Source organism: Papaver somniferum, chromosome 2 (assembly GCF_003573695.1).
Source record: "Papaver somniferum cultivar HN1 chromosome 2, ASM357369v1, whole genome shotgun sequence".
Classification (NCBI taxonomy): Eukaryota; Viridiplantae; Streptophyta; class Magnoliopsida; order Ranunculales; family Papaveraceae; genus Papaver; species Papaver somniferum.
The window spans coordinates 24,086,433-24,112,579 of NC_039359.1; the positions used below are offsets into that span (position 1 = coordinate 24,086,433).

At 40.4% G+C, this 26,147-nt stretch overlaps 1 pseudogene; it reads right to left on the minus strand.

Moving 5' to 3' along the window:
* Positions 1-19,689: 19,689 nt before the first annotated feature.
* Positions 19,690-19,789, minus strand: LOC113354730 (annotated as a pseudogene).
* Positions 19,790-26,147: the final 6,358 nt, after the last annotated feature.

The window sequence follows — 26,147 nt, forward strand, 5'->3', positions numbered from 1 at the left end:
GTAACCTCAACGTACGTCATCTTATCCTTACCGTGCATTAAAGTATTAGTCATGGGTTCATACCTTTTAAGAAGAGAGTTTATTAGACACAAACTCGTCCTCGATTTTCTCATCGTAGTTAACCAACTCAAAAGAAGTTTAGTATATGAACCTAGGTGCTCAGTTAGAGTTACACCCTTCTTCATGTTATAGTGATACAAAATTCTCTTAAGATGTATCCTATTAACCACGTTCTTCACAAGTTATTCCTTCTCTAGCTTTTCCCTAAAATTCTTAGCTAAAGTATCGTGCCAATAATTAACTCTTACTTCCGTTTCTAAACACCCTCGAATCGAATCAAGACATAATTTATTCATCTTGTTCCACCACTTGTCAGACACCTCCGATGGACGATCTTCTAGAGCTTCCTATAGGGCAAGATGAACAAGAGCATCCATTACGTCTGTTCTCCATAAACCAAAGTTATTGCTTCTCGTAAACTTTTATACCTTGAGTCGTGAAAATGCAGGGGATACCAAATACACTCAACTTTTTCGTTTTGATGGGAGTACAAACGTATGTAGTACTTTTAACAATCAAAATATGTAGAGAATTAAAAAACACACAATAATAATTTTGTTAACGAGGAAACCGCAATGGCATAAAAACCCCGGGACCTCGTCCAGATAGGAAACCACACTATATTAAGCCGCTACAGACACTAGCCTACTATCAGACTTCGGACTGCAATGTAGTTTAGATCGAATCTACCCGCCAACCGATTCAGTTACAGTCGCGTTCCTTATGTCTCTTGAACCTCGCAAGGTTCTACACACTTGATTCCTTTAGTTGACGTCCTTTACAACCTAAGAGTTGCTTCAGCATATGAAGACTTTTGATACTAATATGCCTCTAGCAGATATGCCTGCTTGATTTCCTTTTAGATCAAATATCAAGGTGTAGACATCTGTATGCAATAGCAAGCTAGCAAACCTCACAAATATGGAACTTACGAATCTCGTAGAGCAGCTTAGATTCGTAACCACCTCTCAATAACAATCATCGAAAGATCAATTAAGATAAGTCTTTAGATATCTATCTTGGGGAATCACAAAGTCTGAGAAGAAAAGAACTTTGTGACTACTATCTGAAAATACGGGGGTCTAACAACCACACCCAATAATTCGTTTGGCAATCTTAGAGGACTTCTCCAATATACTTTCTAGAGAATCAACTTGACAGTCAGACTCAATTTAGAGTAAAGTATATCAAAGAGTTTAATATCTCAAACTCTTAATTCAATCCGCAATCAGCAAATAGAAATATGCGAGACCGATTGAATATAAGAGGAGTAACTTGAACGGTACCAAAGACCAATGTCCAAGTGTCAATCAATCTAAATCAACAACTCAAGGTCGGATATTCTAATTGATTGAACTTAACGCACAACCTGTGATATTTCAATTATATAACAAAATATAATGCGTAAAAGAAATAACACAAACACCATAAGTTTTGTTAATGAGGAAACCACAAATACATAAAAACCGCGGGACCTAGTCCAGATTGAACACCATACTGTATTAAGCCGCTACAGACTCTATCCTACTATCAATTAACTTCGGACTGGACTGTAGTTGAACCCTAATCAATCTCACACTGATTCAACGTACAGTTGTGTTCCTTACGTATCTGATCCCAGCAGGATACTACGCACTTGATTCCCTTAGTTGATCTCACTCACAACCAAGAGTTGATATGACCCAAAGTCGAAGACTTGATAAACAAATATGTCTCACACAGAAAAGTATATAGGATTGAATAAATCAGTCTCCTACGGAAATACCCAAGAGTTTTTGTTCCGTTTTTTGATATATCAAGGTGAACAGGAACTAACTGATAAACCGGTCTTATATTCCCGAAGAACATCCTAATATTATCAATCACCTCACAATAATCTTAATCGACTAGCGAAACAAGATATTGTGGAATCACAAACGATGAGACGAAGATGTTTGTGATTTCTTTTATCTTGCCTATCAGAGAAATTAATCTCGAGTCAATTATTTCAATTGAACTTAATTTCTTAGAATCGGGCAAGATCAGAACACGCAACTACAAAGAAAATAGTTGGGTCTGACTTCACAATCCCAATGAAGTCTTTGAAGTCGTTAACCTACAGGGTCTCGATAGAAACCTAAGGTTAAAGGAGAATCGACTCTAGTTTATGAAACTAGTAACACACAGGAGGTGTGGGGATTAGTTTTCCCAGTTGATAGAGTTCTCCTTTATATAGTTTTCAAATCAGGGTTTGCAATCCAAGTTACCTTGGTAACAAAGCATTTAATATTCACCGTTAGATGAAAAACCTGATTCAACCAAGCTAATATCTTTCAACCGTTAGATCGAACTTAGCTTGTTACACACAAATGAAATGTACCCTCATTTAGGTTTATGTAAACGTACCTAAACATGTACACCATGTTGATTCACAAATAGTTAACCGAGGTTAGCCATATGATTACTCTCATATCAACCTTATTCATCTTAACCATAACTAGTTCAAATGACTCAAATGAAACTAGTTAAAGAGTTGTTCAATTGCTATATTCTCATAGAATTATACAAGAACACAACTGAAGCAAAATCGGTTTGATTCACTCAAATCAATCATGAACATTATAGCCACGGTTTGCAAAGATTGTATTCCATATTATATAAATGTTTATGTTCATGTTCATGACCGATTTTAGAACGTTAACCTTCGAGTATGCAAACAGGTACGCATACTTGAGTACCCGGACTAAGATTGGGTTTCGCCAGTACGCAAATGGGTACGCGAACTTACAATCTCAGCAGAAATTATTGGACATGAACCTGTAGGCAAGTACGCAAACGGATACGTATACTTAGGTTCCCGGATTTCTCAAACCAACCAGTACGCAAACTGGTGCGCATACTATGGTTCCCGAACATGGATTACATATGTGCAAGAGTGCACAACATGACATATCTGTTAGAGAATTGCTCGGTCGAACTCGCATGCGTTGCTATCTCAAGTATGTTTGTCAATGTTAGTGATCAAAACTATAAGTCTTGATTTCTAGTCTACTATAACTAATTCTCGGACTAGGATAAAAAGTGTAGTTGAGCTCAAGAACTCCATGGCGGATCATACAAGACGAAGAACTACTCAAGGAACTGGTGGAACTTCATCGACAAAAAGGTATGTGGATACTTGAACTTATCTATCACTCAAAAGTCTATCTACTCTATCTCCTATCTTGAGACAAAAGTTGTTTGCTATATAAACTTTGATTATACACATTTGGTATTTCGAGCCGAGTTTATCTCGCCTATCTATTTCTCGAAATATGTGTTGGTAAGATTTCGCTTTAACCAAGTTCATCTTTACCTAGTGACGAAAGTCATGTCATGTTTCAATCACTTTGAAAATTTCTCTGACGAAAAATAGTTTGTGAATATTAACTATATAACGTCCTCTAAGAATGTTTCAATAATTGAAATGAGAGTTTAGATTATATAACCAATGATGGATATAAGCATTATTGTGGAAACACATATATGTATAAGGCCTTATTCCTTGAACCGAAGTTTGCGAACTTTATTGATCAAAAAAATCGGAACAAGAGTCGTGAACTAAGTCCGCGAACCAGTCCGCGAATTGGCGAAAGTTCTCAACCGGAGAAAATATGCTGGAGTTTGAGAACTCCTTTCGGGAACTTAAGTCCGCGAACCCAGTCCGCGAACTTGAGTTAGGTTATATCTAAAGACGATTGTTTGTGAACTCATATTTATATAAACTAAGAAATGATAATTGCAAACCGTGGCTATAAAGTTCATAAATCGATTCGAGTGAATCAAATCGTTTTTGCTTCGACTGTGTCTTGTGTAGTTTCATAAGATTTCCTTGCAATTGAACAACTCTCTAACTATTTCATTTGAGTCACTTGAACTAGTTATGGTGAAGAAGAATAATGTTGATATGAATGCTCATATGCCTAACCATTTGGTTAACTATTGTTGAACCAAAAAATGTACATGTTTGGGTACGGTTACACAAACCTAGAAACGTGCATTTCATTTATGTGTAACAAGCTAAGTTTTTGATCTAACGATTGAAAGATATTAGCTTGAATCTAATCAGGTTTTCATGTAACGGTGAATACTGAATGCTTTGTTACCAAGTTAACATTGACTGCAAACCCTGATTTGAAAGACTATATAAGGGAGAACTCTAGCAACTGGGAAACCTAATCCCCACACCTTACGTGTGATACTAGTTGTGTAATCTAGAGTCGATTCTCCTTTAACGTTTGGTTTCTTCTTAAAAACCAAGTTAACGACTTAAAGACTTCCTTGGGATTGTGAAGCCAGACCGATACTACTTTCTCGTAGTTGTGTGATCTGATCTTGCATATTCTATCGTACGAGTACAATCATAAGGATTGGCTTGAGATTGATATCTCCGATAGGCAAGATATAAAAGTAGTCACAAACATCTTCTTCTCATCGTTTGTGATTCCACAATATCTTCTTTCGCCGGGTCGATTAAAATTATTTTGAGGTGATTGATAATACTAGGCTGTTCTTCGGGAATATAAGTCCGGGTTATCAATTGGTTCCTTTTCACCTTGATTTATCAAAAGACGAAACAAAACTTATAGGTATATCTGTGGAAGACAGATTTATCTATCATTATAGACTTTTCTGTACTGATACATATTTGTTTATTAAAGTCTTCGACTTTGGGTCGTAGAAACTCTTAGTTGTGGGTGAGATCAGCTAAGGGAATCAAGTGCGTAGCATCCTGCTTGGATCAGAGACGTAGGAGCATAATTGTACCTTGGATCAGTGTGAGATTGTTTGGGGTTCAACTACAGTGCGGACCGAAGTTAGTTTGTAGTAGGCTAGTGTCTGTAGCGGCTTAATACAGTATGTGTTCAATATGGACTAGGTCCGGGGTTTTTTCTGTATTTGCGGTTTCCTTGTTAACAAAATTCTGGTGTATGTGTTTCCGACCTTTTGGTTGTTGATTTAAATTGATTGACACTTGGATATTGGTCTTTGGTACCATCCAAGTTATCTCTCTAATATTTGATTGCTTGAGTATATATCAAATCGGGAGATTGAGATATAAACTCTTTGATATACTTTTTATCTAGATTAAGTCTGACTGTCTAGTTGATTCTTTGGAAAGTATATTGGAGTTTGTCCATACAGATTGCTAAGCGAAATATTGGGTGTGGTTGTTAGACCCCCGCTTTTTCAATTGGTATCAGAGCAGTCAAACACGTTTAAGACCTTAGAAGTCTATGTTTGTAGCGATCTGACTTTATGGACAGAGGTGCTATCTCTATTAAAGTACCGCCAGTCTTCGATGACTCTAATTACTTATGGTGGAAAATTGCTATGCGAGCTTTTCTTCAAGCACGTGATTTTCAATCATGGGTATATGTTGTTAATGGCTATGATGCTCCCGTTGAGGCAGTTGGAAATGTAAACGTTCCCAAGAATATTGGTGAATACGGTCATGCCGAGATACTTGCTGCAAAGCAAAATTCCGACGGTTTGAATGCCATCACACATGCCATCACCTCAAATCTTCAGCACCATATGTCAAATTTCACTAAGTCTAAAGAAGCTTGGGATATCTTAGAAACCGTTTTTGAAGGAAATACCATTGAAAAGGAAGCTAGGCTTCAAAACCTTAATTCCGATTGGGAAAACCTTCGTATGGCAGATGAAGAAACATTTGATGAGTTTAATCACAAAGTGTCTGAAATTGTTAATGCATCTTTTGCATTGGGTAAAACTATTCTTGAAAAGGACATTGTGATGAATATCCTCAGATCACTGCCATCTAGATACGATTCTAAGAAGCATGCCAACGTTGAGGGAAATAACCTAGATAATCTCTCCAGAAATACACTGGTTGGTAAGCTTAAGATCTTTGATCATGAGCATTCGTCCAAATCTAAGGATGTGGCGTTCAAAGCACTAAAGGACACTAAATTACTTGATAAAAGTAAAAAAGTGTATATCTCTGAAGGCGATCACTCTGAGACAGATTCATCGGATGAAGATCTAGACAAATCGTCTCGATGATCACAAGACAGTTTAGAGATCTTCTGCTGAAAAGAAGTAAACGGTTCTCCAGAGATAAGCTTAAGGCATCAGTCAAACCTCATAATTGTGTTCCTCCTAATAACAGGGATATTGATGAAACTGATGACGAGGATATGCCTCGGTGCTTTAAGTGTAAAGGATTTGGTCATTTTGCAAACGAGTGCCCAAATCGTAGAAAATACACTGGGAACAAAGGTCTTGCTGCAACTCTTGATGAAATGTCTGACATCTATGAGTCTAATGAAGACGAGAAATCAAGTGTTGTACTTCTCGGTGAAAATATTGATTTTGATAACTGTAGCAATACATACATCAATCTCGGTATTCTTTCAGAAGAAAACCCAACTAATCTGGAAGAAAATATTGACCCGTTCTTTGGAAACTCTATATGTAATGTTGCAGGTTCCACTATGTGTCTAGCTGCGTGCACATCTCAGAAGCATGATTTTTATCCTAGTTTGACATGCTCGTATTGTTCTCTAAAGGGTCATGAAATTTCAAAGTGTTACAAGTACAAACACCAATTGAGGCACGTCAACAAACTTCAACGAAGAGCAAATCAATTAGCAACTAAGCTTAAACTTGCTCGGAAGACCATTGAGGTATGTAGGTGTTGATGGTGGTTTTTAGCTTAGGATTAGAATTGTAAAACCTTACATCTGATGTGACGTTACTCTATACGGAAACAGACCCATGAGTGTCAACCTCTTCGCTGGCACATTTATTAAGCAACTCAATATTTTCTTATGAAATTTACCCAGAATGGTGCATGTAGTAACAATCCCAGGCATTCTGTAAATTTTGGAACCTTGCCTACACTCGATTAATATAAGTTTCTTTGAATGCTCTTTGTGCTATGTTCCCCGGCTGAACCCTTAATGTTGATATGACATGACAATTTGTGTTCACTCGCAGCAGAGTAACACGAATTTCCAAATATCAAAGGTAAGGTCTTTGCATAAGATATTCAATCAGAAAGCATGCCGCTCTCTGGAAACGAACTTAAAATAACTCTGTGTCAACACATACAATTCAATAAAATATTCTGACTAATTTGCGAAAGTTAGGGTTTTGCGCCTTGCGCAGTATATCAGACCTTGCTTGTCGAAATTAAGCCTAGGTAAACTAGGTAATTAATCCTCCATGGATTAGCAGATGCAAAATCTTGCCCAGAATCAGAAAAAAAGGAGCCGCTGGATAGGAGCAGCAACAAAAAGAGGCGTGGCCATGCCTTAGGCCAACCGGCGCCATTTTCCATTGGACACGCCCCATCCTAAACCGTCCATATTTCCCTCGACCAATCAGGTCGCCTTAAACTCGCCACACGCACATAAGTTGTGGTTGGGCCTATACTTGTCGGCCCTATTTCCCGTCGACCAAAAGGGTGGCCACGCCCATGCCTGGACGGCTCCCTACTTTCATTGACCAATCAGGTTGCTCTAAATCTGCCACAGCTTTAAAAAAGGTGGAAATTGTGTCAAAAGGTTACCCTACCAAGTTGGCTTCCCAAAACCATGCCAACATGCTAGCGGCATGCCAAACATGCCAAAAACAAACATGCCAGGCGCACATGCCAAACGGCATGCCAAGCATGCCAATCGCACACGCCAAACAGGTATGCCAAATGCACATGCCAAACGTGCCACCTTCCACATACTACATGCCATATACGCTAATTAGGGTTTCGACATGACAAAATCTAATCTAGGAAAAGTTGCCGCGCCAACCGAGCCAAACAATGTTTCACAAAACATGGGTTTCCATATGGCCATTAAAACTGATGTTGCCACACCATGTTTGAATCTAACACCAACGTGCCAAAATACAGCGGCCATGGCTACGCCAGACGCCACTTGCACCATCGTGCCGCTGGCATGCACAAACCATGTCATCCATGTCGCAACGCCACTAACATGCACTAAAGGCGCCACTGTGCCATTATCAGGCGCCAACAGAAGGTAACCATAATCAATGGCTACCCTTCCCCATGAGATGCAATCTCAGCCATCCAAGTTTGCCACCAAACTAACAGACTTATGGCAACTTTTAGGCGACCAGATGCCGAAATCCTGTGGCCATGGCTACGCCAGGCGCCACTTACACCATCATGCCGCTGGCATGCACAAACTATGTCAGCCATGCCTCAATGCCACTGGCTTGCACTAAAGGCGCCACTGTGCCATTATCAGGCTCCCACAGAAGGTAGCCATAATCAGTGGATACCCTTCCTCATGGGATGCAATCTCAGCCATCCAAGTTCGCCACCGAACTGATAGACTTGTGGCAAGTTTCAGGTGGCCAGCCAAGACGAGTCTAATAGCATCACATGTTATTTTCCTTCGGCAAGTCTCATGATCTTGACTTGCCAAAGTGCTACATGTTTTCCACGAAGAACACTTGAGACATCAAACATGTCACAAACTTGGGGATACTCATCAGGGTATTGGTCTGGCATTTTACAGCGTGCGGTGTCCAATACGCCCGTTACAAGAAAATGTCACAAAGAAGGGTGGTTAGTAATGGAAAGAAGTAATGGTGTAAACGTTTTCTTCATCATAGAATCATAAATTCTAACGTTACACGTTACCCCACTCTTTCACCACTCAATCGTTTCCACTTCCTACGAGATTAGTGTACGTTTTATTATGACTTATATAAATAGGTTTCACATATTTCCACCAAACGACAGGTTTTGGTCGGAGAACAACACAGTATCCAGAAATCACCTGATAGCTTTCCATTCTGCTAGCCAGTTCTACTTTCTGATACAAGTCGTAAACAACCACACCTTTAGAATCAGCGATTCTGGTCTCAACACTTTGTTCGCTTCCCTCCCTAAGACACTTCTCCTTCACTCTGTGACCGAAGAAAGCCTGGAAAAACCATTTCTTGGTTTAGACCAGGATTGTACAGATTGATCTCTCGAATCAAAAGTACTTCCGTGCAATGCATTGTATAGGGTCTAGACTCGTTTCTCGTCACACACCACCAAAACCGGCAGAAACAGTTTTCACTCTTAAAACAATTGGCGACCATAGTGGGAGATTAAATCTCTCGGTTGCAACTCCAATTTCCAGAAGATGATCGGTCTTAGAACTGAGTCCGTGATCCCAAATTCCACTTAGACTCTGGTGAATGGCGATGTTTCTTCTCCCAACACGGCACCCAATAGCTCAGCCAATGAAAAATTCCAAGGTTGGCCGAATTGGCACGGGTTCAGGAGATCCACACAAGGAACATGGACCTGATGAAGGAGACGATAAATAACATACTCAACTTTCTTGTCAGATTTACATCAGATTTGAGCGGTTTACCCGCCCCGGAAATTCCAGCACTGGGGACTGACGTCCTGGATGATTGTTCTCAGGTCAACAGCTTCACCACCAATCAGAAACCGGTGAACCAGGAAGCAGTCGCGTTGGTGGAAAATTTATGTGAACTTCTGCACCTTTCAAAGGACTGGAGAGCGGAGACCTTTAGTGCGATTAATCAAATAGCCCTAGACGCGTGTTTGGATCCTTTACGCTCGGAGACTTCAAGAATGTCAGAGATGTCCGTCAACAATGTTACATTTACTGAAGACGACATGATGGCATAAGAAGGACATAACCGGGCCCTACACATCACTGCTCGCATCAAGGATTCGGAGTTCAAAAGGGCCCTCATCGACACGGGGGTGTCCTCCAATGTTATTATTCTCAGAACGCTCACGACAGCCAAGGTGCGACCAAGTAAAATTATACGACAGCCTACCATGATGACAGATTTCGAAGGCAACCAAACCAGCACGTATGGATACATCAACCTGAATCTTCCAGTAGGACCAATCCAGTCGAAGGTAAAGTTTGAGGTAATCGAAAAGGATCCAGACTACCATATGATACTGGGAAGACCGTGGATCCACGATAACAGGATCATTCCTTCAACATATCACCAGTGCCTAAAAACCATGTTGAATGAAGAAGTTATTCGCATTCCTGCGTCATTATCTCCTTATGCACCAATCTGTGGTACGGAGATGTTCGAACCAAAGGAAAATTCGCGGGACTTGTCAGGCAAATTTCGCTGCACTCCACTCCCGACATGGACATCAATCGAAGAAGAGGACATGCTCGCATCGCCGCACAAAGAGACCCAATCTCGCTCCATCCCCCCAAAGGAAAAACACGTCGATTTCCCCTCATCAAATGGAAGTATGGCTCATAGTCATACCAAGCGGGGGCGGGCTTTTATTGCAAGTCGTGACGAAAAGGGGAAAACCGTATATGGACACCGCTGTTAGCAATTAACAGGGGAGACTACCACCTAGTCTCTCCGCCCAATGGAATACAATCACAGCATCGAGCCACAGGAGGAGGTGCCAGATGCACCACGACAACTGCAGGACGGAACCAACTCCACCACAGATGAACTCAAAGTTTTCAACATCGGAAGCGAGGAACCTCCACGGCCTGTCTCCATCAGCTCAACTCTATGTGCCGACGAACGTGCAAAACTCGTGGACCTTCTTTAGAAATATCAAGATGTGTTCGCGTGGACGTACGAGGAAATTCCTGGCTTGGATGAGAAACTGGTCACTCATCATCTACATATAATACCCGGATCCAAACCGGCCAAACAATCTCCGAGACAGTTCAGACACGATGTAGAAGAACAGATCAAGACGGAGATTTAAAAATTATTAGCCGCTGGTTTCATCAAACCCATTCACCATCCCACTTGGTTGGCCAATGTGGTTCCAGTAAAGAAAAAGAGCGGCCAAATCAGGTGATGTGTTGATTTTAGGGATATGAACAAATGCTGCCCCAAGGACGATTTTCCTCTTCCTAACATTGATATGCTGGTAGACGCTACCAGTGGACATGGTATGTTCTTTTTGATGGACGGGTACATCGGCTACAATCAAATAAAGATGTACGAGCACGAAGCAAGTAAGACAGCCTTTCGAACTCCTCTCGGAAAATTTTACTATACCGTGATGCCTTTCGGTTTGAAAAATGATGACACCACCTACCAACGCGCCATGACCGCAATCTTCCACGATATGATGCATAAGCAAGTTGAAGATTATGTAGATGACATAATGGTTAAATCAAGAACCCGGGCGGCCCATACAGAGGTTATGCGACAAGTGTTCGAAAGGTATCGTGAATACAAACTAAAGATGAATCCTTTGAAGTGTGCATTTGGCGTCTTTTCGGGCAAATTTCTAGGTTTCCAGGTGACCGCCGAGGGAATCAAAGTCGACCCAGCCAAAACCCAAGCCATCCTCACGATGCCTCTTCCACAAACTGTGAAAGAACTCCAGAGCTTCATGGGTAAGGTAAACTACATTCGGCGTTTTATACCGGGTTTAGCTCAGCTTGTTGCTTCATTCACCCCCTTGCTGAATAAGGGAGCAATTTTTATTTGGACGACGCTACAACAAGAGGAATTCCGGAAGATTCAACAAATACTGTCATTCCCAACCTTCATGAAATCTCCTGTATAAGGAAGACCGTTGTGTCTCTACACCGCTTTTAGTGATACTGCTGTTGGAGCTCTTGTCGCCCAAGAAGATGATAAAGGAATTGAGCACCATATATACTACTTCAGTCGAACTTTGAGGGATGCTGAACTCATATATCCCAAAGCAGAAAAGGCATGCCTGGCCCTGATTCACTCCATCCAGAAATTTAGGCATTATCTGCTCTCTAACAAAGTGGTGTTGATGTCTAAGTCGGATCCTGTGAAGTTCCTGCTTTCAAAGACGGCCCTGATAGGAAGACCATCCAAATGGCTCCTCCAAATGTCAGAGTTTGATATAAAGTGTGCTTCACCAAGAGCTATCAAAGGATAAGCGGTCGCGGATTTACTAACAGCTTTCCCAGGAGAGGGTACCACAACACTACACTAAGACCTTCATGGAGATTTTCCGGAAATATCTTTTGTCAAAGAAGGAGCGTGTATACTATTTTCCCATGGCTCTGCCACCCCTAGCAATAATACCGGAGGGGCGGGCGTGGTTCTAGTATCCCCAACCGGCGAAGTTTTCTCGCATTCCTTCAAGTTGGAATTTCATTGCACCAATAATTCAGCAGAATATGAAGCCTTTCTCATAGGATTGTCATTATCCAAGCAAGCTGGAGCCACACGTCTGGAAATAAGGGGTGATTCTAAATTACTGGTTAACCAGATGAACGGCGTATATGCACTGAAAGAGGTGACACTTGTCCCGTATAGATTCGAGGCGCAAAAGCTGCTAAATTACTTCGTTGATGCAACCATAACACATGTTGGCCGTAGCAACAACATACATGTTGATTGCCTAGCCATATTAGCATCGAAACTGCAGCTCGAAGGTTTGTAAGAAACCCTGAAGGTGAAAAGAAGAACCATGGCATCAACATGGCTTTCACAATATAAGGAGACTGAAACCAGCGACTGGAGAACACCGATTATTCAAGAACTTAACAGCTCGCTTTCTCAAGGAAAGGTCAGTCTCAAAACCTTACAAAACTTCTTCATGCTTCATGGGATGTTGTACCACCGGAACCCAGATAGTTCCCTGTCAAGATGCCTCGAAGATGAAGAGGCACAACAGCAGCTTAACCATATTCATAGCGAAATTTGCGGGCAAACGTTGGTGGTAACACTTTATCGTCGTCTGCAATGCCTGGGCTACTACTGGCCAGAAATGGAGGCTCAATCTCGTTTGCTTCAAGGATCTTGCTCTAATTGCCAGGCACCGCCGCATCACTTGGAAGTTTTCAATGTTGATCACACTGGGGACTGGTAAAAGACGTACATCAGTTATCTTCGCGACGGCGTACTCCCTACCAGCAAGAAAGACGCAACCAAGGTGAAGCAAAGATCCAAGAGACTCATACTCCATGAAGGAATCCTGTATCGAAAAAGTTTTGGAGGAGATTTATTATGATGCCTGGGGGAGGCAGAAATCCCAATAATGCTGAAAGAAATGCACGAAGGCGAGCACCAAGAAAGAAAGAAGTTGTTCCTCCAAATACACGAGCGAAACTACTGGCCGACCATGGAGGACGATGCGGCTGCTTTTGTTCAAAGATGCCACAAATGTCAAATCCATGGAAATATTATCCACACACCCTCTACTCCCCTGCATTCGGTAAGCAGTCTGTGGTCGTTCTATAGCTGGGGACTTGACATCATTGGGAAGATGAACCCGCCATCATCGAAGCAGCATGAGTATATAATAACCGCAACGGATTATTTTACCAAATGGGTCGAATCCATCCCTCTATGAGGGACCACTGGAGACACAATTGCAGCGTTCATTAAGGAATATATCATTTGTCGCTTTGGCGTGCCTAAACACATCATCACCGACAACGACACTCCTTTCGCCAACAAGCAAGTACGGGAGTTACTTGAAGAATATGGAATTAAACAAGTCTTCTCAACCGTTTACTACCCCCAAGGGAATGGGCAGGCCGAACGCACCAACAAGACCCTAATTCAAATCCTCAGCCGGACAGTGCACGATAAACCTCGTACATGGCACGAACAACTTCCAATGGCGCTTTGGGCGTATCGGACATCGCCAAGGAGCTCTACTGGCACCTCTCCCTATTCCCTCGTCTATGGCGCAGACGCCATTCTCCCAGCGGAAATTAAAATCCCATCGGCTAGGATTGCCGAGGCAAGTGGAGTCCAATGGAATGAAGTCGAAACATCGAATGCCAGGGTAGCGGAGCTAGACACTTTGGATTCCAGAAGAGCTAAAGCGGAAGATCACGCGCAAGCATACAGAAATAGAATTTCCCGAGCATATGACAAAGCTGTGAAACCTCGATTTTTTTAAGTAGGGGATCTGGTGTTGAAGACCGCAAAAATTCTCCCCAAAATGGGAAGGGCTTTATGTGGTCACCAAAGCGTATAACAGTGGATACTACAAGGTCATCAAGAAAGATGGAGGCAAATTGGAAACAATCATCAATGGAAAATGGCTCAAGGCATACTACGCCTAACCATTACCTCACCCCTCGCCGTCTCTTAGCACGGCTATCCAGGCATTTTTACGTTTCCTTCACATCCCAGTTATCAAATTTCATTCAGTTAAAGCACATTAATGAAAATTATCTTATTTCTCCAAAACCAATACAAAAAAAATCGAGATACAGAAGTAAAACCAGGTGTCTCACAACTACATGACTCAGAAAAGCCCATCCAATAAATTGTAGTTCCTTGAAAGCATCATCTTCAACCTGTTTTGGTATCTTTCAGTCATACTCTTCAAGTTCTGGATTTCCTTTTCCACCTTTTAGGATTCCACGGTCAGAGCCTTCTCCTCTTCCAAAATGGCATTTGTGGTAGGAACAACGTTGGCAAGGACACCGGCTCTATCAACCTTCACAATGTCAAGGCGATGCCGCAACCAACTTACGTTAAACTCAATGGATTCACAGGTAGACACCATGTTTTCCCACTTTTCAATAGTTGATTCCGTGACGTCGCGGATGGATGTGCTTTCCATTTCAACAATCATGGGAAGGAGACAGTTCACTGTGGTAACCAAAGCAGACGAGCAATGCTTCACCACGTTCATAGTGGCAATATGGCCATATCTTCTCCATATTTTTCGTGTATAGAGACAAGAAATCCTTTCACACTAGGAATTTACCAACGTTTTGGTAGCTAGAAGATAAACACTTCATGCGGATTTCAAATGACAAACCTGCATTGGGATATTCATGAAATGAAATACCCAAATCAGCATTTTCCATATCTGCAGCGTTTGGTGTGCTCGGATTCGAAGGAAGGGGGGTAGTCAGATCATCATCATCGACAATGGTCACACATGTTCAGATGAATATCTCTGCACAAAAGAAACTCTCTCTTTCTCACTCATTGATGGTAACAAACAAATATCTATTGGTCAATAAAAACGTACCGGTACTATCTTCTTAACTCGGATGACCCGGACGGGGGAGTTGTCGCCAGAATCAGGTATTTGTCCACACTGAGAAAAAAAGAGAGAAGGAATGTTATGGGAAAAGAAGATTCATCATTTCTAAAATTAAGAGATGGTTAAAGACATACTCTGGATACAAGACGCCCGCGTTTGACTGAAGAATCTAGATGACTCGAAGATGATTCGCTTCTGCTCGTCATGATGAAGGAAATATGGATTCAACAGAAAAAAGTATTTGTTTTGAACTACGAAGGACAACCTAACTGCACCAGCATATATATTGTAGAAACCCTAAAGAGAAACGGATGCTGAGCAAACACAATGAGTTTACACGATGGCCGGAAAACCAGCCTCAATCAGATGAAGTCTCTTTTCGAAACCCAAATGAGGATCAGGAGAAAACGGTCGGATAGCCAAAGGAGCACCACCTTCAACTCTCGAAGCAACGCCATATCCGCCTCCTCCACGGATCTAGCCAGAGAACCATTCCATGGATGAAGCCAAGCAAGCAGCGCCGTCCATGATTCCAAGCCAACAACGCCATTTACCTTTCCTAGCCAGCCAACGCCCGTCCCGCGGACCAAGTTGCAGTGCCATCTCTGCCGATCAGTAGCCAAAGCTGCAATGATGATGCCAACACTCCATGGCCAAGCAGAATTTATGCAAAGCCGTCAATGTAAAGATCACAGATTCTTCATGCCTCCTGACAAAAGGTTAGCCAGATCTTCCTGACAATCTCTTCATGACTTGTTGTTTCGATTTTATCCTTGTCTGTCACCATCTCATGCTTACCCCGCAACAATGCCACTGTTACGAGCTAAGCAGGGGACTTAATGTTGATGGTGGTTTTTAGCTTAGGGTTAGAATTGTAAAACCTTACATCTGATGTGACGTCACTCTGTAAGGAAACAGAGCCATGAGTGTCAACCTATTCACTGGTACATTTATTGATCAACTCAATATTTTCTTATGAAATTTACCCAGAATGGTGCATGTATCAACAATCCCAGGCATTCTGTAAATTTCGGCACCTTGCCTACACTCTATTAATATAAGTTTCTTTGAATGCTCTCTGTGCTATGTTCCCCGGCTGGTCCCTTAATGTTGATATGGCATGACAATTTGTGTTCACTCACAACAGAGTAGCACGAATTTCAAATATCAAAGGTAAGGTCTCTGCATAAGGTATTCAATCAGAAAGCATGCTGCTCTCTGGCAACGAACTTAAAAGAACTCTGTGTCAACATATAGAATTCAATCAATTATCCTGACTAATTTGCAAAAGTTAGGGTTTTGTGCCTTGCTGATAGACGCATTTATGTGTCTATTTTGATCTCGATTTTCTATTTTGTTAGTACCCATTTTTGTACTTATTTTGGTATTTTATGTTTTTCTAGGTGTTTTTGGAGAAATAAGCTTTTGCCGGAAAATTGGCTCGAAAAGTGGTATTTGCGCTCGTGGGAGAAAATTACTATTCAGACTCTCAGTTTTGATAAGGGGTACCTCAAATGATAAGGGGTACTCAATTGCTATTCACACCCCTTAAGAGGATAGGGCCACTCCACCTCATGACTTCATACGAACAGAAAACGGCGGGAAATTTGTTTGGTTTCTGCGTGAACTTCTGAAGATGGACTTGACCAAGATTGTTGCATATTTCTTCATGGGAATGATATGGTACTACCCTGGTTCATCAAAACAGGGTTGGTAAGACTTGTAGATACGAAGAAAAAGGGACAGAAACCGAGTTTAAGCAAAACAGGGAAGTAAAGTTACTCGGGTTGTTCGAGTTATTTTTGGGAAGATTTTGTTGGAGAATTTCAAGAGATTTAGGTGGAGTTTTTGTTGTAGTTCAATTGGGAATATCCCGTTAGGTTAAAACAACATAGGTACTTGTCTCGGATTCGAAAAAGAAAGGAAGAAACGTCACTTGGAAGAAAACAGAGGTGGAAAATATCACGAGTTATTCGGCGTATCTTAGGAAGTTATCTGGTGGATTTAGAGAATATCTTCCCTTGGAGATTTAATTCTATCATTAAGAGAGTCGATACCAACTCAGTTGACGCATAAAAAAAATAAAAAGGGAAGAAAACTCCAAAACTTGCTGTGGAGATAAACCAAGATTTTGGGGGAGATTTAATCGAGTTGTGGCCTATAAAAGGAGAGGGGATAAGTCATATAAGAGGTACGAAGCCTTTCAGAGAAGCTGAGAACACCACAGAGCTCCAGATATCGAGTTGCAGGAAAATACCTTATTCTGCTGCTGCTGCTGAAGAGGAAGAACACGAAGAACATTGACGCACAAGCAACTGTCGCAGAAAATTATCGTTGTTTCACAGCAGTACCCATGTGTCGTTCATCACAGATGTTGCATTAGGTCTTTATCTACTATTTCTCCCTGTAATAGTGATTCTTCAACACCAACAAACTGTTGCGAATCGTCTGTATTATCACTTTTCATCTTTTTAATCATCTTTTGAGCCATAAACAATTATTTTGAGATCATGATTAATATGAGGAGCTAAACCCCATTGTTGAGGCGATAGAGGAAGCTATTTTTCCAACAAAAAGCGGTACAATCTATTTTATTTAATTTATTGCAATTATTATTATGATTATTTGCCTTGAACTATTATTGAATATGATTTTTATTTGAGTGATTTTGATCTATTTTTATGGAGTATGCTTAGTTTATAGACTCTTGATGCTTCATACTTGGTATTTACAATTATTACTTTTGAAAATCTATTAGTTGCAATATTTTAGAATCAAATTAAACGAGAAAATTGCATGAATATAAATATTTGGACCAAATCACTTTGAACTTGGAAAATAGTGGAGTCTTAGCCTCAGTGTTCTTTTAATATTGATACCAACTTTGTCGGTGTTTGTTATAATTATTAGCGAGTTTTCTATTTAGTTTTGAATTTAAGTCTAAAGTTATCCTTCACAAGTTCGAGAATCGAATCACTTTTTACCACTATCTATAAATCACATCAATTTTTGGCGCCGCCGACGCAGACTTGTTTTTAAGGTTTTAAATTTATTTTATTTTTATTTTTATTATTATTTTTGTTCTTTTTTATGTTTTTGGGTATTTATCTTGTGTCTACAGGTTCTGGATCATAAAGAAAATTGAACCAAAGAGTTTGGTGATTTCATAAAGACTTGGAGCTAAAGATTAAAGCAAAAAGAACAGACAAGAAGACAATTTTATTTTAGACAATTTTAGTTTAGGGTTTGTTTATTTTCTTTTAGAAAAAAAAACAAAACTGTATTAGGGTTTATTATTTTTGTAATTTTTCTTTTCTTTTTGGACTTTTGGACTTTTGGACTTTGGGACATTATCTTTTTATTACCCTACGGAAGGGTACTTTAAATATAAACTGTTTGCAGAGAAGGAGGACAATTACGATATTGTCTCTGCACCTTGGGTTCGTACACTTGACATCGGAGTCAGTGGCCCGAGTCGACTACAACCGATTCATCCCCCGTCTGGAACGGGAGGTAAGATTCTAAACACTCGTGAATCCCCTATCAGCGAGTTACTGGACTCCTTCGTATGCATATATGTTGAGGACTGAATACAGACATTTATTTTTCCTAGTAAAGGGCAAGGTCTGGCCATACAAGATAAGGGTTTGGATTTCATCACCGTTCTCTTCTTGCCCGCTTTAGGAACACGTAACCTACGCGAACCTAAGCCTAAAATTTTGACTAGAACGAGACCGATAGGGTAACGAGCTTAACAGGAAAGTCATTCGAAAAATATTGGTTACTCTTTTAAGCATACTTCGAAGTTCTTAACGGTTTCTGTAAGTTGAATGCGTGACTGCGCCGCCTTGTAATACCGGTGAGGCCTTGGGTATCAAAGCTCCACCGAGCTTCCCTCGCCTCTATTCAACTTACTTTAACTCGGATTGATTCCAGAGGGGTTTGCTTAAATTGTAACGAATTACCGTCCGAAGGATTAGAAGCTGGTCTAGAAACAATCTAAGTGGAGCCATCATGTTTTTTGTTTGCTAGAAATCAATAGGTTTGATTTGGTTGAGTCGTCCTTGATCTTTGTTTGCTTACCCTTCCAATTTAGAAAATTCTATTGTATGCTGAACGTAAAAGAAACGCACTAGGTAGATTTGTTAAAGAGAAACCTAGTAGTTCTAAGCGTCTCGATTACCTTAATCTAGAGAGTACGACTTTTGAAGAGTCTGTTTTTGAACGTCCTTTGACTGAGGAGAGAATCCTTGTTGCTCCGATAGCGCCAGAAATGGCAACTTTGAAAGCTTTGTTGAATCCAACTAGGACTACTCGTCCCTCATGTATCAGGTTAGCTGAGACGGAAGCAACTTATGAACTTAAACCTGGGACCTTACAGCTGCTCCCAATCTTTTTAGGGAAAGAAAATGAAAACCCCTATTTCCATGTTAGGGAATTTGAGGAAATTTGTAGTACCCTCGGGATTAGAAACCTAGATGATGATGCTTTGAAACTTAGGTTATTCCCCTTTTCCCTGAAAGATAAAGCTAAATCGTGGCTATATAGTTTGGCTTCCGGGTCAATCCAAACGTATGAACAACTTACATCTGCTTTTTTGAACAAGTTTTTCCCTAGGCACAAAACATCGTCTATTAGGACACAAATCTGCACGTTTTCTCAACAGGAGGGAGAAACTTTGTATCGGTATTTGGAAAGGTTCAATGATTTATTAGCCCAATGTCCTCATCATGGTTTAGAGAAGGTTAGGTTAGTTCAGATCCTTTATGAGGGTTTAGATTATCCCACCACAACCACAGTAGAATCTATGTGTACTGGTGGATTTGAGAACCAAACAGTTGATGACGCGATGACATATTTGCATGAAGTCGCCGAAAAGACCCAACAATGGGAAAGTAGTAGGGGACCCCAGAAAACAATTCTTCTCGGCAGAGGAAACGTTAATAGGGTAGAAGGAGGCTATGAATCAGATGCCAAAATTTTTGCTGCTATAGCGAAAAGGTTAGAAGCTTTAGAAGTGGGTAACACTAGTGGTAGATTGGAGCCTTTTGGGAAGGCCAGAATAATGAAGAGCAAGCCAATGCTCTATATAATAACACTAGGTTTGATAATCGTCAGAAGTTTGACCCATATTCAGAAACCTATAATCCTGGTTGGAGAAACCATCCGAACTTTTCATGGTCTAAGGGCCAGAGTCAGGGTCAGTCTAATAATTCTAATGCTCCCCCAGGTTTTGGCTACACTAGGAATACATCAGGCCCAGAAAATAAAACGACTAGCTTAGAGGAATCTATTAAGATGTTAGCAAAAACTCAGGAAATGTTAGCACAGAGCCATGTTAGTTTTCAACAGGAAACCAAGCAGAATTTTCAAACTAATGCTCAGAGCCTTGCTAAGTTAGAACTTCAAGTCGGCCAAATAGCTAAGACCTTAAGTGAGAGAGATAATGGTAGGTTCCCTAGTCAGACTAATCCCAATCCTAGAGGAGTTCATGAAGTAGGTACAAAACCATCGAATCAATTGAATGCTATTAGAACCCTTAGGAGTGGTAGAATAGTAGACAATCAGGTAACCATGCCCGATAGTGAACATACTGTAGTTCACCCCTCAGGACCACTAGCTAAGGAAACTGATAAAATTTCTGATGATGCCAACTCAGTTCCTGAGAGGTCTGATTCTGTGCCTAGAGCCCCATTTCCTCAGCTATTAGTACCAACAAAGAAGGAATCGAACTTTAATGACATATTGGAGGTTTTTAAGCAAGTTACCATAAACCTTCCTTTATTAGATGCAATTAGGAAAATTCCTGCTTATGCCAAGTTCCTTAAGGATATGTGTACGCGAAAGCGAAAACTTAGCGTCCATAAGAAAGCCTTTTTAGCTAGTCACGTAAGTTCAATTATTCAAAACACTACAACTCCAAAGTACAAAGACCCAGGTTCCCCTACCATTGCTTGTACAATAGGTAAACGCCGGGTAGAAAAAGCTTTACTTGACTTAGGAGCCAGTGTGAACCTACTTCCGTACCATGTGTACTTACAGCTAGGACTTGGTGAAATGAAACCTACTCAGATAACACTGCAGTTAGCTGATAGGTCTGTTAAAATTCCTCGAGGTGTTATTGAGGATGTCCTTATTGAGGTCGACAAGTTTATCTATCCAGTGGATTTCGTGGTCCTAGATACTCAACCTGTCCCTGACCCAGAGAACCAGATACCTGTGATTTTAGGTCTCCCGTTTTTAGCTACGTCGAATGCGATCATTAACTGTCGAAATGGTGTGATGAATTTATCTTTTGGTAATATGACTATAGAGATGAACATTTTTAATGTCAGTAAGCTACCTTATGAGCTAGATGACACATGTGTTGAAGAGGTGAACATGATAGAAGCCTTAGTTCAGAAGTCATTACCAAACATTTTATTTGAAGACCCATTAGAAAGTTGTCTATCCCATTTTGGTTTAGATTTTGATGACGATAGCACTATTGAACAAGTGAATGCTCTATTAGATTCTACCCCTGTGTTAGACACTAATAGATGGAAAGCTAGGTTCGAACCGTTACCAGTTTTGAGACTACCCTAATTCCTTCTTTAGAAGAGCCCCAAAGTTGGACCTTAAACCACTACCCGATACTCTAAGTATGTGTTTTTAGGCCCATCTGAGACTTTACCTGTGATTGTAGCTTCCGATTTGGATAGTGATCAGGAGTAGGCTAGTAAAAGTACTTCAAACAATAAGGAAGCTTTAGGGTGGACTATAGCAGACATTAAGGGTATAAGTCCTACTGTGTATGCATCAGATTCATTTAGAGGAAGACTCCAAACCTTCAGGGAGATGCAACGTCGACTGAACCCTAACATGAAAGAGGTAGTTCGAAAAGAGGTGCTTAAGTTGTTATGCGGTATTATTTACCCAATTTCAGACAGTAAGTGGGTCAGCCCTGTTCAGGTTGTCCCCAAGAAATCAGGTATCACTGTAGTCCAGAATGATAATAATGAATTAATCCCAACCCGAGTGACCACGTGATGGGTGTGTGTATTGACTATAGGAAATTGAACAAGGTCACAAGGAAGGACCACTTTCCCCTTCCCTTTATCGACCAATGCTAGAGATTAGCTGGACATAGTCACTATTCTTTTAGATGGCTACTCTTATATAATCAGATCGTTATTGCCCCAGAAGACCAAGAGAAAACCACTTTTACCTGTCCCTTTGGTACCTTTGCGTATAGACGCATGCCTTTCGGGTTAATGCCCCTGCGACTTTTCAGCGTTGTATGATGAGCATATTTTCTGATATGGTAGAACGGTTTTAGAGGTCTTTATGGATGATTTTTCAGTGTTTGGTTCATCTTTTGATGAGTGCTTGCATCATTTGACATTAGTGTTGACTAGGTGTAAGGAAAAAATTTAGTGCTTAATTGGGAAAAATGCCATTTCATGGTTGAATCAGGAATTGTCTTAGGGCACATCGTTTCTTCAAAGGGTATAGAGGTAGACAAAGCCAAAATTGACCTTATTAAGACTCTACAGGTCCCAAAAACCGTAAAAGATATTAGGTCATTCTTAGGGCATGCAGGTTTTTACCGTCGATTCATTAAGGATTTTAGCTTGATTTCTAGACCTCTTTGCAATTTGCTTGCAAAAGATGTTAAGTTTGTCTTTGATGATGCTTGCTTAAAGGCTTTTGATAAGCTTAAAACTTTACTCACTACTGCCCGATAGTCCAGGCACCTAACTGGAACCTACCCTTTGAAATTATGTGTGATGCTTCAGATTATGCTATAGGCGTTGTGCTAGGTCAGCGAGAAAACAAATTACTCCATGTGATTTACTATGCTAGCAAAACTCTGAATGATGCCCAAATGAACTATACAACTACCGAGAAGGAATTGCTAGCCATCGTGTTTGCCTTGGATAAGTTTAGATCCTATTTATTAGGTTCTAAGATCGTAATCTATACTGATCATGCTGCTTTGAAATACCTTTTGTCTAAGAAGGATACCAAACCTAGATTGATTAGATGGATCCTTTTGTTACAAGAATTTTGTCCAGACATTAGAGACAAAAAGGGTGCAGAGAATGTGGTAGCAGACCACTTGTCTAGGCTAGTTGTTAGTTCCCCTAATAATTCCCTTCCTATAAGGGATAGTTTTCCTGATGAACAATTGTTCTCTGTTTCCCAATCACCTTGGTATGCAAATATAGTGAATTATCTTGTTACTGGTCGAATGCCTCAACATTGGGGTAAGCAAGATCGTTCTAGGTTTTTAGCCGAGGTTAAGCATTTCTTTTGGGACGATCCTTATCTGTTTAAGTATTGTCCGGACCAGATTATTAGGAGATGTGTATCTGAGAGTGACCAGTCTAGTATTATCTCCTTTTGTCATGAACATGCATGTGGGGGTCATTTTAGTGCTAAGAAGACTGCTGCTAAGATTTTGCAGTGTGGATTTTACTGGCCTTCGTTGTTTAAAGATTCCCATAGTCATTGTGTTTCTTGTGAGCGTTGCCAGAAGTTAGGAACCATTTCCCGTAGAAATATGATGCCTTTGAACCCTATTTTAGTGATTGAGGTCTTTGATGTGTGGGGCATTGATTTTATGGGTCCATTTCCTATTTCGTTTGGTTATCTTTACATACTTGTCGCTGTAGACTATGTGTCTAAGTGGGTTGAGGCGGTTCCGTGTAAAACAAATGACCACAGGGTCGTAGTCCAGTTTTTGAAAGAGAATATACTTACACGTATTGGTATGCCGCGAGCTATAATTAGTGATGGAGGTTCACACTTTTGTAATAGACCGTTTGCTCTTTTAATGAAACAGTACGGTATTAACCATAAAGTAGCAACCCCATATCGCCCTCAGACTAGTGGTCAGGTAGAGGTTTCCAATAGGGAAATTAAACGTATTATAGAGAAAACAGTTAATCCAAATAGGAAAGACTGGTCGTCGAGGCTTACTGATGCCTTATGGGCTTACCGTACTGCGTTTAAGACACCCATTGGAATGTCACCTTATCGTTTAGTATTTGGAAAGGAATGTCACCTGCCTGTTGAGTTAGAGCATCGAGCCTATTGGGCTATTAAGAACTTAAACTTTTCAATTGACAAGGCAGGAGCTCAAAGAAATCTCCAGCTCAATGAGTTGGACGAGATTCGTAGAGATGCATACGATAGTGCTAAGGAGTATAAGAACAAAATGAAACTTGTGCATGATAGGAATATTTTACGAAAGTCATTTTCTCCAGGTCAAAAAGTTCTTCTATATGACACTCGGTTGCATCTATTCCCCGGGAAGTTGCGCTCTCGATGGACCGGTCCTTTTGTGGTCCGTACTGTTTTTTTTTCATGGCTCTGTTGAGATTGAGACACCAGATGGTAGTAGTTCTTTGAAGTTTAACGGTCAACGATTGAAGCCCCTCTTAGAGCCTTTTCCTACAGGTGATGTTGAGGAGGTCCCTCTGGAGGACCATGTTTACCTTGATTGACCATCGAGGCGATTTTGTATGTTGTATATTATTTTTGTAGTTTTTTTGGTTACACTTCACCCAGGTACTATCTTTCCGACTTCTTTATTTACTATTTCCTCATGTTAATTATATTTTTGGTACTGTTCTTTAATTAGAAACATTGAGGACAATGTTAGATTTAAGTTTGGGGGTGGGGTAGAACTTTTTGACTTTTCGTTACCTTTTCGTTGCAATAAATAAACTCCCGAGCCTAGAAATTTATCCTTATTAAGGATAGCACTACCCAATCTAAGTGGATGGAAGCATTTTGGTTGTAGGAGTTGAGGGACCAATCTGATTAGATGGAAACATCTAAAGAGTCTATTCATAAAAGCACAGAGCTCAGGTGTTAGAAATAACATGGTAGTTTCGTCATGTCTCATTGAGTCCTTTTCACTTCTATTTTTATTTTTCATTTTTAAAATATGTTTCTCTAAGTGATTAGTTGGGGATCATGATTCAAGTTGTTACCATTGCTAGGGTGAAATAGAGTGATTGAGATAGCCATAAAAAAAAGAAAAAAAAAGTTGAAAAAAGAAAAAAAAAAAGAGAGAGAGAGAGAAATTGAGACCAGACCATCAGACCAACTGGAATAAATTCAATAAAGTCGACCACTGGAACCCTTGTATATGCCAGTTGTGTTTACCTAGAGTTAGGATTATCGACCACTGGTACCCTTGTATATGCCAGTGTGTTGATATTAGTCAGACCGGTATCTCAGTCCATTAGGATAGGTTCATTATGGCAGTGGCCTTCAGACAGATATGAGAAACACCGTTCACCTTAGTCAACATCAAAACCATTTATGTTTTTCTATATCCATCTTCTTAATCTATCCATGTGATTTGTTTGATTCTGAGTTCGGATGCGACTATCTGAGTAGAGATCTGTCATTTCATATGAATTTTAGTATGCTTGAGTGCGAACTCGTGTACAACAATTGGAATTTCGCATCAGGGTACTTCCTCTTGTAGTCAATAAGTATGTCAACCAAGGAGATTCTTTAGTGCCTTCCAAGGTTCTTTATAGATAGGTAGGGTCTGGAGTATAAAGGTTTTGTGGGTATATCTCTGGTAAGCCCTCCGGAGACAACACTCCGCCACTAGAGACACCTAGGGGTTTAAAGGCTTATTGCATACGCTAAATGCAATCGACGATGCCTGCGACAGTGAGTTAGGATTTTATTTTTATTTTATTTTTGCTCGAGGACTAGCAAATAATAGGTTTGGGGGTATTTGATAGACGCATTTATGTATCTATTTTGATCTCGATTTTCTATTTTGTTAGTACCCATTTTTGTACTTATTTTGGTATTTTATGTTTTTGTAGGTGTTTTTGGAGAAATAAGCTTGATAGACACATTTTTGTGTCTAATTTGTCCTCAATGTCCGTATTGTTGGAACTCTATTTTTGTACTAATATTGTGTTTTTATGTATTTTTAGGAAATAAACATTTTTGGAAAATTCGGCTCGAAAAGTTGATTTTGGCACCCCGGAGGACAAGTGTTATTCGGACTCTCGCTTTTGGATAAGGGTTAACCTAATTACTAAGGGGCACCCCCAGGTCACCCCCAAGGCAGCTG